The following is a 14,895-nucleotide window of genomic DNA, read 5'->3' on the forward strand; positions in this document are numbered from 1 at the left end:
AAAATGGGATTTGAGAAGGGTGTCATTTATACTATTGATATGATTGCTAAAAATAGTTATGATATTGTTAGGTGTTTTGGCTCTTTCAAACAGTACCAAGAAAAGGTGAAGACAACAAACTTTGTATAGTTTAACAAATACTTTATTGTCCTAGAACATCAAGGTCAAAATGAGAAAAGAACTTCCTATTTCACAAATCAAATCCAAAATTAATCCAAGCATTAAAATATAGCAAAAATAGTAATAAAAATTCCTAATGAAACTGAGTTCGAATCCCGATGAAATAAAGAATGGAAGGTGATGCCGTATGTTGTGGTTAGCGTTGCACTGACGTGTCAACAGTTCTAGAAAATAATATTCCAGTGTTTGAATTCTGTCCAAGAATTAAGTTCATTTCAACTCTTGCTGGTTCAGAATCAAAGTCAGAAACTAGGTCAGGATTGCATACAAAGTTTCGATTATTAATTGTGAAAAAGTTACATGTGAAACGGAACCGAACTGAATTTTTAGACAATGTCAAATCCAGTAAATAAAGTTACATTACTATAGAATAATAGAAGAAATTAAAACTAACAAACAAACAATTAAATTAAATAAAATATAAATTCAATAGATATACAAAACAATAGGTTTTGTTTTACATAAAAGTCACACAATACATTCTCCCATAGCTGTAGCATCGTAGCTTTTTAAGGCATGCTAGCATATATCACATTTTACAAATGACTTTTAAATTAAATTGGAGTTATTGTTTATAGCAATAGGTTATAGATATTTTGGCACACCCTACAGACAAACATCAGAGAGGTATTTAACATCATTGTGCAAACGTAATTGCAAATGGTGAAAGCCCAAGCTTCACATCTGAATGTAATGTTCCTTTTAGTAACAGAGCAGTAAGGATAGGTATAACTATTCTAGGGTTGCATAAAAAATGATGAAGTCCCCAATTCTTCCATAGATGCTATATAATATTTCACATAAATACTTGCACATTACTTAAAACAGTCCCGACAAATAATATTTGTTCTCTCTGTATCTGCTGACAATATGCCTCATTATTATTAACATATGACAAGCATTGTTTACTGACATGTTACTATGGATAAAGAGAACGTGCGGTAATACCAAGAACTTAGCGTTCCTAAACAAACGTTTAATGCTCAGAAACAACGATAAAACTAAGTATCATGATGTAATAAATTTACTACAGTTGTATTTAAAGTAAGTATTACTTAATAAACAAAGATGCTAGGAAGGAAGACAGACCTTACTACTATACTTTAGAACAATATTACTTATATTTCGTTATAATGTTGAACCTCACTAAGCATATATAAAATGGCGGAAGGGAATCAAACCATAGCAATAGCTATGAAACAGTCATCTGATCGAATAATTTTATGTTATAATAATGTTTGTGTGGAAGGAAAAAATTGTCAGTTTGCTTTATCTTTATCTTTACTTCATATAACGTATAATATTTTACATGTTTTCTGTCAGCGTGTGACCTTCATCAGGTTCAAACAAAATCTTATTAAATTTGAATAAACATAATGAAGACGTTCGTGTGGTCCCCTTGTACGTATATACATGTACTCATTGGGTTCCCTCTTCTACTTCTGGTTCTTTTTATTTTGTTTCTTTTAATATAATTCGTTCTGTTGTTATTAACATTAGAGCTCATTTATATTTTAAATGGTTTATTTTAAGTAACCTGTATTTAGAATCACAAACAAATCTTTAGATCGACACAATACACTAGGAAATAGTGCAATGTCTTAAAGATGTTATTTTTAACTTGTCTTCATGAAAGTTGATATTTCTAACTGATCATTATGACATATTAAACACCGAACCATATTAAATGTATATGCATTATTTATTTCATATTAGTATATGTACAACCTGATCCCAGGGATACCAATTTTGGTGTTGTTATCTTTATGGGGGTAACACAAAGTTTGACCCAAAGACCCAAACCTTGGATCGTTATATCAATTGGGTAACAAATCTGAACTTTAAAACATGAATTCAAGATATTACAACTGGCAAGAAGTTTCTAAGCACTGATAAATAACGGCAAATACTAAAGCATATATGAGAAATGCTTTGCAAACTGTCTATTCAATGTATATCGAATCTTGATTGCTAATGTTCAGCACCATAATTGTCTTCAAACTTGCTAATGTCAATCCACTTTGGAATGGTTATCATGTACTAAAATGCGCGAATGAAAGAGGACGCCGGGTCTATCATCACAAATAACAGGATATCATACGTTCATTGAAAATGCACTGATTTTATTATGACCCTACAGCCAAGATTTGTAATCAGTTGTTTACAGTATGATACCTTCAGCTTGACCTCATGCAAAACTATCCATATACTTTAAAATTGGTTGCTGCCGAATGTGTTTCTCCGGGCGTGTATGTAATGATCTTCGAAACGAATATAGGTGCATGAAGATTCAATCAAGTGAATACTTGGCATTTAACGATATGTGTAATCTAATTCTAATATTGCTGAAATTGTAGCTATTGAAAGCCCATGTGACCTGTAAACTTGTACTATATCACGCTAATTTTAGCAGTCAAGACAAGTGGGACATGTACAAGCATTTATGTAAATAAATGGGTTAAGAAAAGATAATTAAAAGAGCGATAGCAATGACTATATTATCGATTTATCTGACTCAAACAATGACATTATTATCGATTGATCTAACGACAGCAATTAACATATAATCGATTGATCTGACAACAGCAATTGCTATATTATTGATTGGTCTGACGACATAAATGATTATAGTATCGTTTGATTTGACTAAAGCAATGACTTTATTATCGATTTGAATAAAGCAAATTTGGTATAAAGTACATTTTCCTCTCCACTATTCCGATTAATTCGGGAGCCAGCAGAATAATTTGTGTGGACGAGTGTGGAACACATTAAGATTTGAGTCATCATGCTTTGCATACAGTGTGCGACGTCTACATGCAGTGGCATTGTAACGAAGCGACTAAGGAGCTATATTATATATTTAAATTTGTGTTCTTCTAGAGTGTCATAAAACACAATTGTTCTTGTTATTGTAATGTATATAAGTAATACAAAGATAACGTAGCTCAAGGAGTGTTTTCTTCAGCAATGCAGTAGTGGGCCTCACCCTTTTGAATCATTACGTAGACTGAGCTCTTCCAGATTAAATGATAATATTGTCACTTGCAAGCAACAACAAAAACAAAAAAGAATAGTACGCATCATAGTAGTAGCAATTTGAATAAAGTTCAAATATTTTATTGGTGTGTCAACATATTTATTTCATTTATTAATAAAGAACCTAATTACGGTAACCAATATAATCAGAAAATAGCAGCAGTTGTATTTGTAATATGTTATTAGTAGTAGATAAAAAATATAAGAAATAATAACAGTAGCAGTACTATTTATGAATAATTGTAACTATATTATTGTCATAAATTGTAAATTAAAGAAAGAAACTTACTAAATTTAATTGAGTGATTCGACAAACTTTTATTAGACAGCCATTAAAGACCTTTTTCCTTATTATTGTCATCGTCATAGCTATCACAGACTTCAAAGGTGCCGCTATTTATAAATTCAAATGAGTTACACTATTTCGTAACAATTGTGTATATTGATTGTTATAAGTCGCGTAAGGAGGTAAATAGAACAAAGATAAACAAACAAACTATTAAATGTTTGCAGGGAGACACACATGAATGAACAATATGTGCTTGCGAAGTTGCTATTTGTGGGATAGTTTTTGGTGAGGGCGGTAATAGGAGGGTTGTAGTTTGGCATAAAGTATTGCTCGATGTTGATGTTTGCAAAGTTAGCAAGGATGTACTTGAAGAAATGAACATTTGGTTTGTACAGTATCCTTTGTCGAGATACGAATTTGCGATGCATGAATAGTATGCAAGTATTGACAAATCTTGTTTAATCCTTGTGACATGGTGTTCTTATCAAGTATTTGTTAAATTACTATAATTATGTTGGAAATGTGTATATTGTCATCAAACATTTTGGTGTAACAATAATATCGTTCACTGTCCTAGGTGGTAACATCCAGTTCTAGTTTTTGATATCACAGAAGCCCTTATTCACAGCATCTTGCCCCTTTCTTATCAGGTTTCATGGCAAGCTTTACAGTCTCTAAAATAAGTTTCCAAACCCATATATATCTAACTAAGCAAACCAGATATGCCCACATTAAATGCTAATGCACACAAATGTCAAAGTATAGCGCAAAATAGAATGATGGGGATGTCCGAAAGAGGCCATGATAAATATGATTCAGTGACTTCAAATAATTAGGGCATGATTATTGTTGTTCCTAGAGGGTATAGTTTTATAGGCAATTCACAACTTGTGACAGCAGTTACACTCATCGCTTAGTTGGCTGTGTATTTTAGCATGTCTGTTTTTTCATAAATATAAGTGGTAATGTTTTCAATTTGTTGACAAAGAATTCATCTGTTTTTCGAAGGAACGGAATATCACCAATCCTTAATATGCATATACCGCAGAAAATCTTTCCATGACAACTAGTTCCAATCCAAAAATAGAAACAAAATGGAACAAAACCGAAAAGAATTTTAACGACGTGTAATGTATTATTCTCATATATGTGTTAAGTGAAATTGTTGCATATTTTCTGTGTAAATTGAGCTCGATTAAAAGGAAACATAAATATATGAATTTACACCATTAATAATCTTTTTCTTACAATGTAGCAGGAAGATATTTTTTGAAGGTTGAAATATTTTAACTTTGCAATCTCCTTTAAATTTTGTGCTTAAAACGTTTGGGAAAATGGGTCCTTCTCAACATAACAGGAACGAGAGGTTGGTCTTTCGTTGATCTGTGTAATTGATCAAATATGTGTTCAATAGTATGCATGCGTTCTTCCAGTCACACATATTATGCATTTAATGACCTAGCCATTTAAGAAACTGTCCAAAATTAAATTAGATTGAAAAGGACACCGTTTGTAACTGGTAAATTGTTTCTCCAATAAGACCATACTGGTTGACAAAGATATGTATGAAAATGTATCCGAATTACCATTATATTGTCCTCTAACACCAAGCTGGGAGTTATGGTTCAAGGTGGGGAAAAACGTTTCATCTGGAACTCGGGTCTTTTTTGTCCAGTTGTAGAACTCTTGTGCTGTGCGATTAGTAACGAGGAAATTGACGAAGTCTCTATTTGCTACAATGTGGACACTTGCTTTGAAAGGACGAGTATTTTATGGTGGTATGCCTGCGTCTTTCCATCGTGTATGCCATCTTCTACAGAACCGAACATGTCGAAGCAAGATATAGTTCAAAACAGGATGATTCCAAACGAGGAACGTATATCGAAGATTCAAAATATCATTTCATGCACTATTTTCTATATATATGATTTGTATAGCACCCTAAATTGTTATATTAAACAACCGATTCGGACTTTTAGTAAATAATGGTGTATATTCATGAGTAACAGTATTTCCCATGTCTGAAATAATAAATGCATAAGAAATAAATATAATAATTCCACCTGAATAATTTCAGATTTCAAAGGAAATAATCATACATCTATAAGAAACTCTAGGGAAGTTTTGCATTAAGGTGTTGTGACTGGTCATGAAAGACAGAACATGCATTTAAAGGTTGTATCTGAAAATAAACCATTGATGAAACGGTCCTTACCTGGCCAACGTTGCTTTGGTTATTCAACAAACGTTTAACCGTAAAATGACGAGAGAATGAATAATCTTTAATAAGGAAACTGTATTGCTTAATATGTTAAGGAGTAGGAGAAGAATCATACACAGTATCGAAAATACCATAACAACGCTTTCTCTATCAATTAAACATCGTTTTATTTTTTCATTTCAAAGGTGTCACTTACATCACCACGAAACTGTCATAAAATGTTGGTTTTATAATAAGATCGTATATTTTAAAATCACGGAATGTAATTTCACATTGTAGTAAAAGAAATCCCCGAAAGAAAAATCAATAAGAATTCACGACACACCAATGTAGTCTTCTATTCAGAAGTTGTGTTGAAGGAACTGCTCATGGCTGCATGGATAGGTCGTGAGTGCCTGTCCAGTTTTAAATATTGTCACTGTTATGGCTTTAGTGATCTTCTTCGAACTTTGTTGGAAAAAGATCAACGATCACTTACGACTTGCAGTGGGCATGGAGAAATTTCTGTAGTATCTGAAAAATGAGTTGTCTTAAAATTAGGAAATCAGCGTTTTTGTGTATCCACGCATATATATGCAACGCTCTTTAGTTGAAACTTTAACTAATAGGATGCTTAAGAGCAACGTATTAGGAGGTGGACAATACTTTCCAATATTGTCTTTTGGTAGAGTTTCTGTAAAGAAACTGTAAATCGTGTCAAATGTTTGTCTTGTTGATCCGGTTATCTTGGTAATTGCTAAATTGTGTTCAAATATCTCAATTTTACTTTTCTCTCATGCTCAGTTCGTCGGAATCATGTCAACTCTATTTTACTATATCGTCGTCATAAACTGAATATTGATTAGCGAGACAAAATTTGTGTTTAGTGAAGTTCATACATGAACATAATACGACAAGTTTATGAATGTAATCAGAATTGTTTTCCTGTACTTACACCGAGTTAAGAACAGAAGAACAACAACACTCGAAGTATTTACCTATATGTACTGACCGATATATCGTAGGATCATTCGTACGTAGTAAGTATTTGGACTAATTCGTAGTTTTTCCTGAGTGAAACTTCATGTCCAGTCAGGTTGATGAAGTATTTCCATGATTTGTGCTTTTGTAGCGATTTTGTCATGCAAGACAATTCTGCATCTGCATCAAAAACGGAAACTGTACTCCAACGGACAGAACGAAATTGCGATGCGATGAATAAATTTTCAAAACATGATCCAATACTTTTCATTGCCTCTTTCACGTCACGTGCAGCTTTTATTTCTAAGTGTATGCATATATATTCCGAGGTCCGTATATCGCTCGAAAGAATCTCTCTGCTTGGTAAACATCCCTCATTCATGACTATGCTGAAGTCCAACAGGAACAATGCTTCAATAGAATGTAGTGGACTCCTCATGTATCCCCTTATATTTCGAAAAGAACTACAGTTTTTGGTCACATTGATATAATCCTTGTCATTTATAGCTTTATGACTGAAGTTTTCAAAAGTGTATACGTCTTGTTCATCTCGAGCGGATCTCCATCGAAAAAATTTCTACAGGTGACAAGTCTCACGGTATCTTGTCTAGTAAAACTTCGGCATTTGGATAATTTGATAATAACAAAAATGGAAACCTTCCTCGGATCTGAGTGCAGTAATTCTCTTCATGATATCAAAATTGAGAGAACATGTTGAGAATAAGTAGATATAAACCACCGTATACAAGGAAAGACGTCAAAACTGTAGCAATAAGAATAAAACAAAATCTGTTCAAATTCATATTGAATTAACATGCTTTGTGTCTGGAGAATCATGACAACCTGAAAAGAAATCAAAGGAATAGTGATTAGACATTAATTCATTTTTCTCACATTTACAGTATACAAGGTGCAAAGATTTGATATACTGTATCTGAATGAATTGTGGGATTGCACTTAAAATGAATGTAGATCAGGTTTCAGTTTGCAATGCTTGCATACTGTTTGAGAATATTAACGACTGGCACTCTAAACTATATATATATATATATATATATATATATATATATATATATATATATATATATATATATATATATATATATATATATATATATATATATATATATATATATATATATATATATATATATATATATATATATATATATATATATATATATATATATATATATATATATATATATATATATATATATATATATATATATATATATATATATATATATATATATATATATATGAGTGTATGTGTGTGTGTCTGTGCGTTTGTCAATGGACAGATGCCGATTGTTGTTTGACCATTTATTTCTCTGAATATTTACAAATGATTTAGCTTTTATTCCTTTTGAACAGGGTGTTCAAATTGCATCGGATACAGCGATATGACATTTATAAACATCAAAACATCTAAAGCTAAGGAACAAGATCATGTCAACATGAACGGTTTCCATTCTATAAATAGTATTAGTCAGATACTATTTCAAGAAGGTGTGTCGAGTGATAAACTGGATTGTGTAACGTGACAATATTATTGTCATGTGCTGGAAGACCTCTATCACAACACGTAGTTTATATTGATGAAATCAATACTATGTAGCTGGATTGAAACATTTCCATGCAAAATCCCTTTGTTTACCATAAAATATAAACAAATTTGTTATATGGTTTCCTTTAAATATTTATTGACTTGCTGATTGTTTGCATACTACCAGCAGATGCACGTAGCCCGAGCTCTAACGTAGTATGTACGTGAGAATTCAAGGTACTACCTACAGGTTCTCACAGGGCGTCACCTGACGTAAATGTACATAACAATTCCAGTTACTAACTACAGCTTCTCACAGCCCAACACCTGACGTAGAATGTACATGACAATTCCAGTTCCTACCTACAGGTTATCACAGCCCGACATATGATGTAGAATATTTATGACAATTCCAGTTACTACCTACAGGTTCCAGCAGCCTGACACCTGAGGCAGAATGTACATATCAATTCCAATTACTACATACAGGATCCTGCAGCGCAGCACAACATCTGACGTAGAATGTATAGATCAATTCCAGTTGAAATCAGGTCACAATTAGTACTTACAGTTCAGTACCCAAGAATGTAGTTCTAGTCATGTGTAAGAACATTCTTTCCGCTCTCGTATTTGGTGGTGATAGAATAGTTATATGTATGCATTTATTGATTTAAAGGTATTTGTTTATTATTGAGAATATGATCTCAGAGTGTGGTATTCCGTGTTATTTCGGTGACAGTGAACAGTGAGGAAAAAAGCATTGGTGATGATCCGGAAGTAAAATATGTGTTCTGTTTACATGCAGCTCTTTTGACAGTCCAGAGTCTCGACAAAATGCAAGTTAACCTTTGACAAGAACTTCACCCTGAAGTTATCTTTGAAGGTATTAACATATGATTTGTATTGATTGTCACCCAGTGGAAAGATCAGTATTGAGAAGCAAATGTAGTGTGGGATGGGGTGCTTCCAATATTTATTTAAATTATTATAGAAGTCCCATGCAGGCTCGAATTTGGTTTTAAGTTCTATTAGTGAAAGGTAAATGTAAAGCTCCGAGGCCTCATCAGCAATGCCGACGGTTAAATGATTGAATATACAAAAAAGTGAAATTCAACTAATAACAATTTAATGACGATTCATATTTCCCAAGTGCTCTCCTTCCGCTCGACCCCGTGAAAGCCTATTGCATCGTTTGATTTGTGGTGTGATATAGCTTTCCACCTGTTCTTGTGTTATAATAATCTGTGTATTCGCTCCTATTCCTTCAATCCCTTCTCCTCTTCCTTCCGACCTTTCCAAATTCTTTGTCCTCCTTGACTTCTCTATAGTTCTCCACCGTTTTCTCCTTCTCTTCCTCGACTCTATACCGACTAGACTTATTGACTCCGACTGCTCTCTATCCTTACTTCCGTCTACCCTCTTAAGGACTCGGAACTTACCTGAACGGGAAGTTCAGTTCCCCCCAAAAATGCTTCATGTGAAAACACAAGGGTGGTGCAATATTTTCCTAAGCCCTCTAATCTCACACTTCACCTAGCCTATCATCAGATAACGGCTATTAAAGTTCTTCGGTCACGCATTCAGTCACATCGAAATGCTCATACCTTCTGATATGGTACAACAAAGTCGTATTAAAAGCAAGGTATCAAATAGTTCTCATCCATACATACATCAATAAATTTTGTCACGTCAGTACATATTCCTAATTCCATTATACCAAACAATATCACAACAATCAGTCGCATTTCTGTACACTACAACTCATACAAAGTATACATATATTCAAATATCCATGCTCTGATATATCCATACATCCATATTAACTAATCTTACACGCTTCAACCGTTTTCCAAATTCACAATCAAAGCATGTGTAAAGTCTAATACATGACATGAATAAAGGCATTAGTTTACTACGAAGTAACCTAACAGCGAATTACAAAATTAAATCTGAGTAAAAGCTAACAATCTACATAATGATCTACATAATACTCAAATACGTATGTAAATTAAACACTACAAAACTAATTCTACGTACTTAACGATACCAGTAATTAAGTATACATACTACACATAATTACAATTACAATGTCGTAATATTCTGAAACATTAGAGCCAGTAACATACTGAACTTTAAGCTTTGTCTTTCCTTAGAATCTCCTGTCTAAGTTCAACCGCGAAATTACGAGTGGCTTCCTCGGAATACCTATATTGCTCAGCAATCTTCCTAGGCGAGGGTGATTTTCGCTTGTTTGTTAGAAGTTATTGTTCGTATCGAAATTGTTATTACTCCCTCCGTCTCATTTTCGATTGGATGTCGCCTTGACCCAATTCATTCAAACTTACCAGACAATGTCCTTCTAGCTGTCCGTCCACGTGGGAACGGATTTAGAACAATCGGGTTACTCTTATCTTAGGAGAAAGCTGTAACACATAAGTAGGAATTCTCGCCATCTAACGCTTGTGCCGATTCAAGATGACGGATCTTCTCTCTGCTCACGGTAACCTTGCTTAAGAGATTAACTCTAGCCTGCGGCAATGTTCAGACATGAAACCATGGCTTGTAGTAATACTTTAGTTTATACACGATCTACGAACTGGGACTTAGAAAACGTGAGATCCAGCCAGTCGCATTATCCTGACACCAGGCCGACGTGTCCTAACACTAACCCTTTAGTGCTGAGAGCCTAGCGAGGCAGCTGTTAGTACCATTTTTATAAATATTTGGCATGACTCTGCCAGGGTTCCAACCCACGACCTCCCGCATCCAGGGCCGACGTTCTAACCACCAGACCACTGGAGCTGTCCAAGGAGTGAAGTATTAATGAGATTTCAATCCATAGCTTACTTTTGGTGAATTCAGTTTAGCGCTGCACGAGTGTCCCTGTCGATCAAGAGTCCCTATTCATATTTAATTTTGTAAATTAATTACGTAATCCTAGGTGCGGTATTTATAAATATAGACTGGTAAATTATACAGTGGAATAAACTACAAGAGAATGTCCCGTCGTCGGCAGATGCCGTTGATGTATTAGTGTAAATTATTTATGAATTGGACACGTTGTATCTTGCGTCTAGTGAAACGTATAACTTGCAGAGGGATTCGTGCCAGGGTTTGTGATGACTTGAACAGGAATCGTTTGTAGTAGTTACAACACACACATGTGTACCATGCTTATTCCTGAATATATACCATGGGTTTTGTACCATACCAATGCCTGAATGTATACCATCGTTTTTGTTTCATACATATGCCTGAATATATTCCTTGGATTTCGTACCATGCCTATACTTGAATATATCCTTGAATTCTTTAGCAAACAGACGAAGCAAGCATATACAATATAGTAACCCCACTATAGGTGAGGTGAGTGATGTCATTTTGATTTTTAACGTAGCTTTAACAATGTTTCAGTCATATCGCTATGATGTCTGCAATGTGGCAGTTTATAGCGATGTCTAGCACTGGGGCATCATGCCGCAGACATGTAGCATGATGTCCCACCCAGTCACATTATCCTGACACCAGGCCGACCAGTCCTAAAACTAACCTCTTAATGCTGAACGTCAAGCGAGGCAGCTGTTAGTACCATTTTTTAAGTCTCTGGTATGACTCGGCCGGGGATCGAACCCACAACCTCCCGCATCCGAGGCGGACGCTCTAACCACTAGGCCACCGGAGCGGTATCCACTATAGGTAAGACCTTCTGAACAATATTATCATACATTAATTATGATGATAAAAAAATGCTATTTTGAAATCGCTAATTTCCCTTGCAGAATGTTTCATATAGTATTTATAAAGGCTTGCATATACGCTGTGAATTGTTTTAATTTGATATATATAGTGTATCATGTGTAGATTCTTGAATGAATTTCAGCGATACGAATAGTGATGTTCATCCATTTTATAGTTTGTTTTCCCTTTTGACATGCCAGCAGGTACTGACTACTGTCAGCAAGTAATTGCTATTGTAAACACTTACTGGCTACTGTCAAAGACTATTACCTACTGTTAGCATGTAATTGCTATTCTCAAGACGTATTGACTACTGTCAGGAATTATTCACTATTGTCAACACATATTGACTATTATAAATATTAACTTTTGTCAAGACGTATTGACTTTTGTCAGCAAGTATTTACTATTGTCAACAAGAACTGACTTCCTTCAGCAAGGATTGACTATTGTCAACAAGTCTTGACTATTGTAAATGCTGACGCGGACATAAAAGCATACAGAGACATACTAAAGTTTCTGGAAACCTATTGGTAATTATTTGTGTACACAACTTATGTGAAATCTGTTATTTGCGGCTGAATAATTGATCAGGAAGTAGCAACGTTGTGCAGATTGAATATTTGTACCAATCAAAAGTGATGTAAGAGGTAAATATTAGCATTTACCTCTTATATTGTAGAACTTGTAATAGTACCATATATATATTACTACCAAAATCATCAATGCGAAATAGAAAAGGGTAAACAAGGCGTAAAGGTTAATATGTACATGCCTCGGGCATATTTCTAACTGTAACGTACTTTCTAGCAATAAAGATTATACTCATCATATGAGGCACGAAACATTTGACCCCTTGCCCAATCATCATGTTTCAACAGGTTTATCTTGGTTTGGTGACCTACATTGCTACGAATACGATCAATGATCTATACCTACAATAAAGAATACAGTACTGCGGTACTGAATAAATACGACACCATCTTTGCTCTGCCTATAATGTTATCTGAAAGCAAAGTGATATAAGGTTTCGTGCTTAATGTTGGAAAATTAAATTTGATATTATTCTTGATGGCCGTTGGATTGTATCTCAACACAATATTACCGAGAGAGAAAGAACAAAAGTAAAGAAACTGGTCCTCAAACATTTAAGAACAAATGCTTTAATACTCGCTCCGACACAGAACCCGTTTGGGATACTCATATACTCAAACTTCAACCAGCCGTTGTAGTGCCAGTGATATATATATATATATATATATATATATATATATATATATATATATATATATATATATATATATATATATATATATATATATATATATATATATATATATATATATATATATATATATAGATATATAGATAGATAGATATATGTGTGTGTGTGTGTGTGTAATGCATCTATAAAAGGAAATGCAAATAAAATATATTCGGCATGATTGAGTATGATTGGATATATACTGGTCTTTAAAATTTGCAACCCTAATGGTACAAAGTTGTGTAAACTGTTCTCCACGCGTTGTTGTTAACCACTCTAAAGTAAGACCCATTACTCCACACTTTAAAAAAACTCATCTTAACTTACCTCTGTCCTTATCTCCATCTTGTTTTCACGAAGAGCATTTTTGCCTTTTTCTTTAAACCAATTATATATGTCTTATATAAAGGGGTGAGAACGCCGTCCGATCAATATTTTCATTGATTATTTTCTTTCTTTCCGACGGGGGTGGGGTGGGGGTGTTTATGAGATTAGGATTATGTTGTGTCATTTTATTGTGCACACAAATTTGATTCTCTTTTATGCTTTTTAAATTTTGATTCTCACAATATAAAAATAATCCTTTTCGATCCAATGTATAAGTAGCAACATCGACATTATTAAAATACATAATCAACAGAATACTGCAAATGAAGCGTTTTCTACATTGTAAGCAAATCTTTGATGAACTCAGACAGTAATCAAACATATGCTTGCTATGACTCCAAAGTCTTAAACTAAGGAACAAAAAAAGAGCGAAAACCAACAAGTTTTAAAACATTTAAAATATATTTTATTTACCTAATATGCAAAGCGGAATATAAGCAGTAACTTGGTGAATGGAATCCTAAACAGGCTTAAATGTCCTATCAGAAACCACCCATATATATATATATATATATATATATATATATATATATATATATATATATATATATATATATATATATATATATATATATATATATAATTAAGCATCTAGTTTTAAACTCTTTGGTTGCAGCAAATGTTATAGAATGATTACTATTTCATTCAGTTATTATGGTAGTGAAATGTGGTGTTTTTTGCATCAGTATCTAACTCGTTATTTGCATCAGTGCTTAACTGATTATTTGCAACCGTATATAACCCGCTATTTATATCAGTATCTAACTCGTTTCTTGCATTAGTATGTAACTGGTTATTTGCATCAGTTTCTAACTGGTTATTTGCATCAGTATCTAATTGTTGATCTGCACAATTATCTAAGTGGTTATTTTCAAAAGTTTCTAACTGATTATTTTCACCAATTTCTAACTGGTTATTTTCAACAGTATCTAACTGGTTATATGCATTAATATCTAACTGGTTATTTGCATCAGCATCTAACTGGTTATTTGTATCAGTATCTAACTGGTTATTGTCAACAGTATGTAACTGGTTATTGGCATCGGAACCTAACTCGTTATTTGCACCAGTATCTATCTCGCTATTTGACCAGTATCTAACTTGTTATTTGCATCAGTATGTAACTGGTTATTTAAACCAGTTTCTAACTGGTTATTCACATCATTTTCTAACTGGTTTTTTGGATCAGCATTTAACTCGCTATTTGCATCAGTATGTTACTCGTTATTCGCACAATATCTAACTTGGTCTTTGAATTACAATGTAAC

General features: G+C 33.6%; 1 pseudogene; it reads right to left on the reverse strand.

The window, feature by feature from the left end:
- Nucleotides 1–4,126: 4,126 nt before the first annotated feature.
- LOC149772965 (beta-1,3-galactosyl-O-glycosyl-glycoprotein beta-1,6-N-acetylglucosaminyltransferase 4-like) overlaps nt 4,127–14,895 on the reverse strand; it is a 33,049-nt pseudogene continuing 22,280 nt past the window's right edge.

Source organism: Sinohyriopsis cumingii, unplaced genomic scaffold, assembly GCF_028554795.1.
Source record: "Sinohyriopsis cumingii isolate HCF-2022 unplaced genomic scaffold, ASM2855479v2 utg000957l, whole genome shotgun sequence".
NCBI classification, from domain to species: Eukaryota; Metazoa; Mollusca; class Bivalvia; order Unionida; family Unionidae; genus Sinohyriopsis; species Sinohyriopsis cumingii.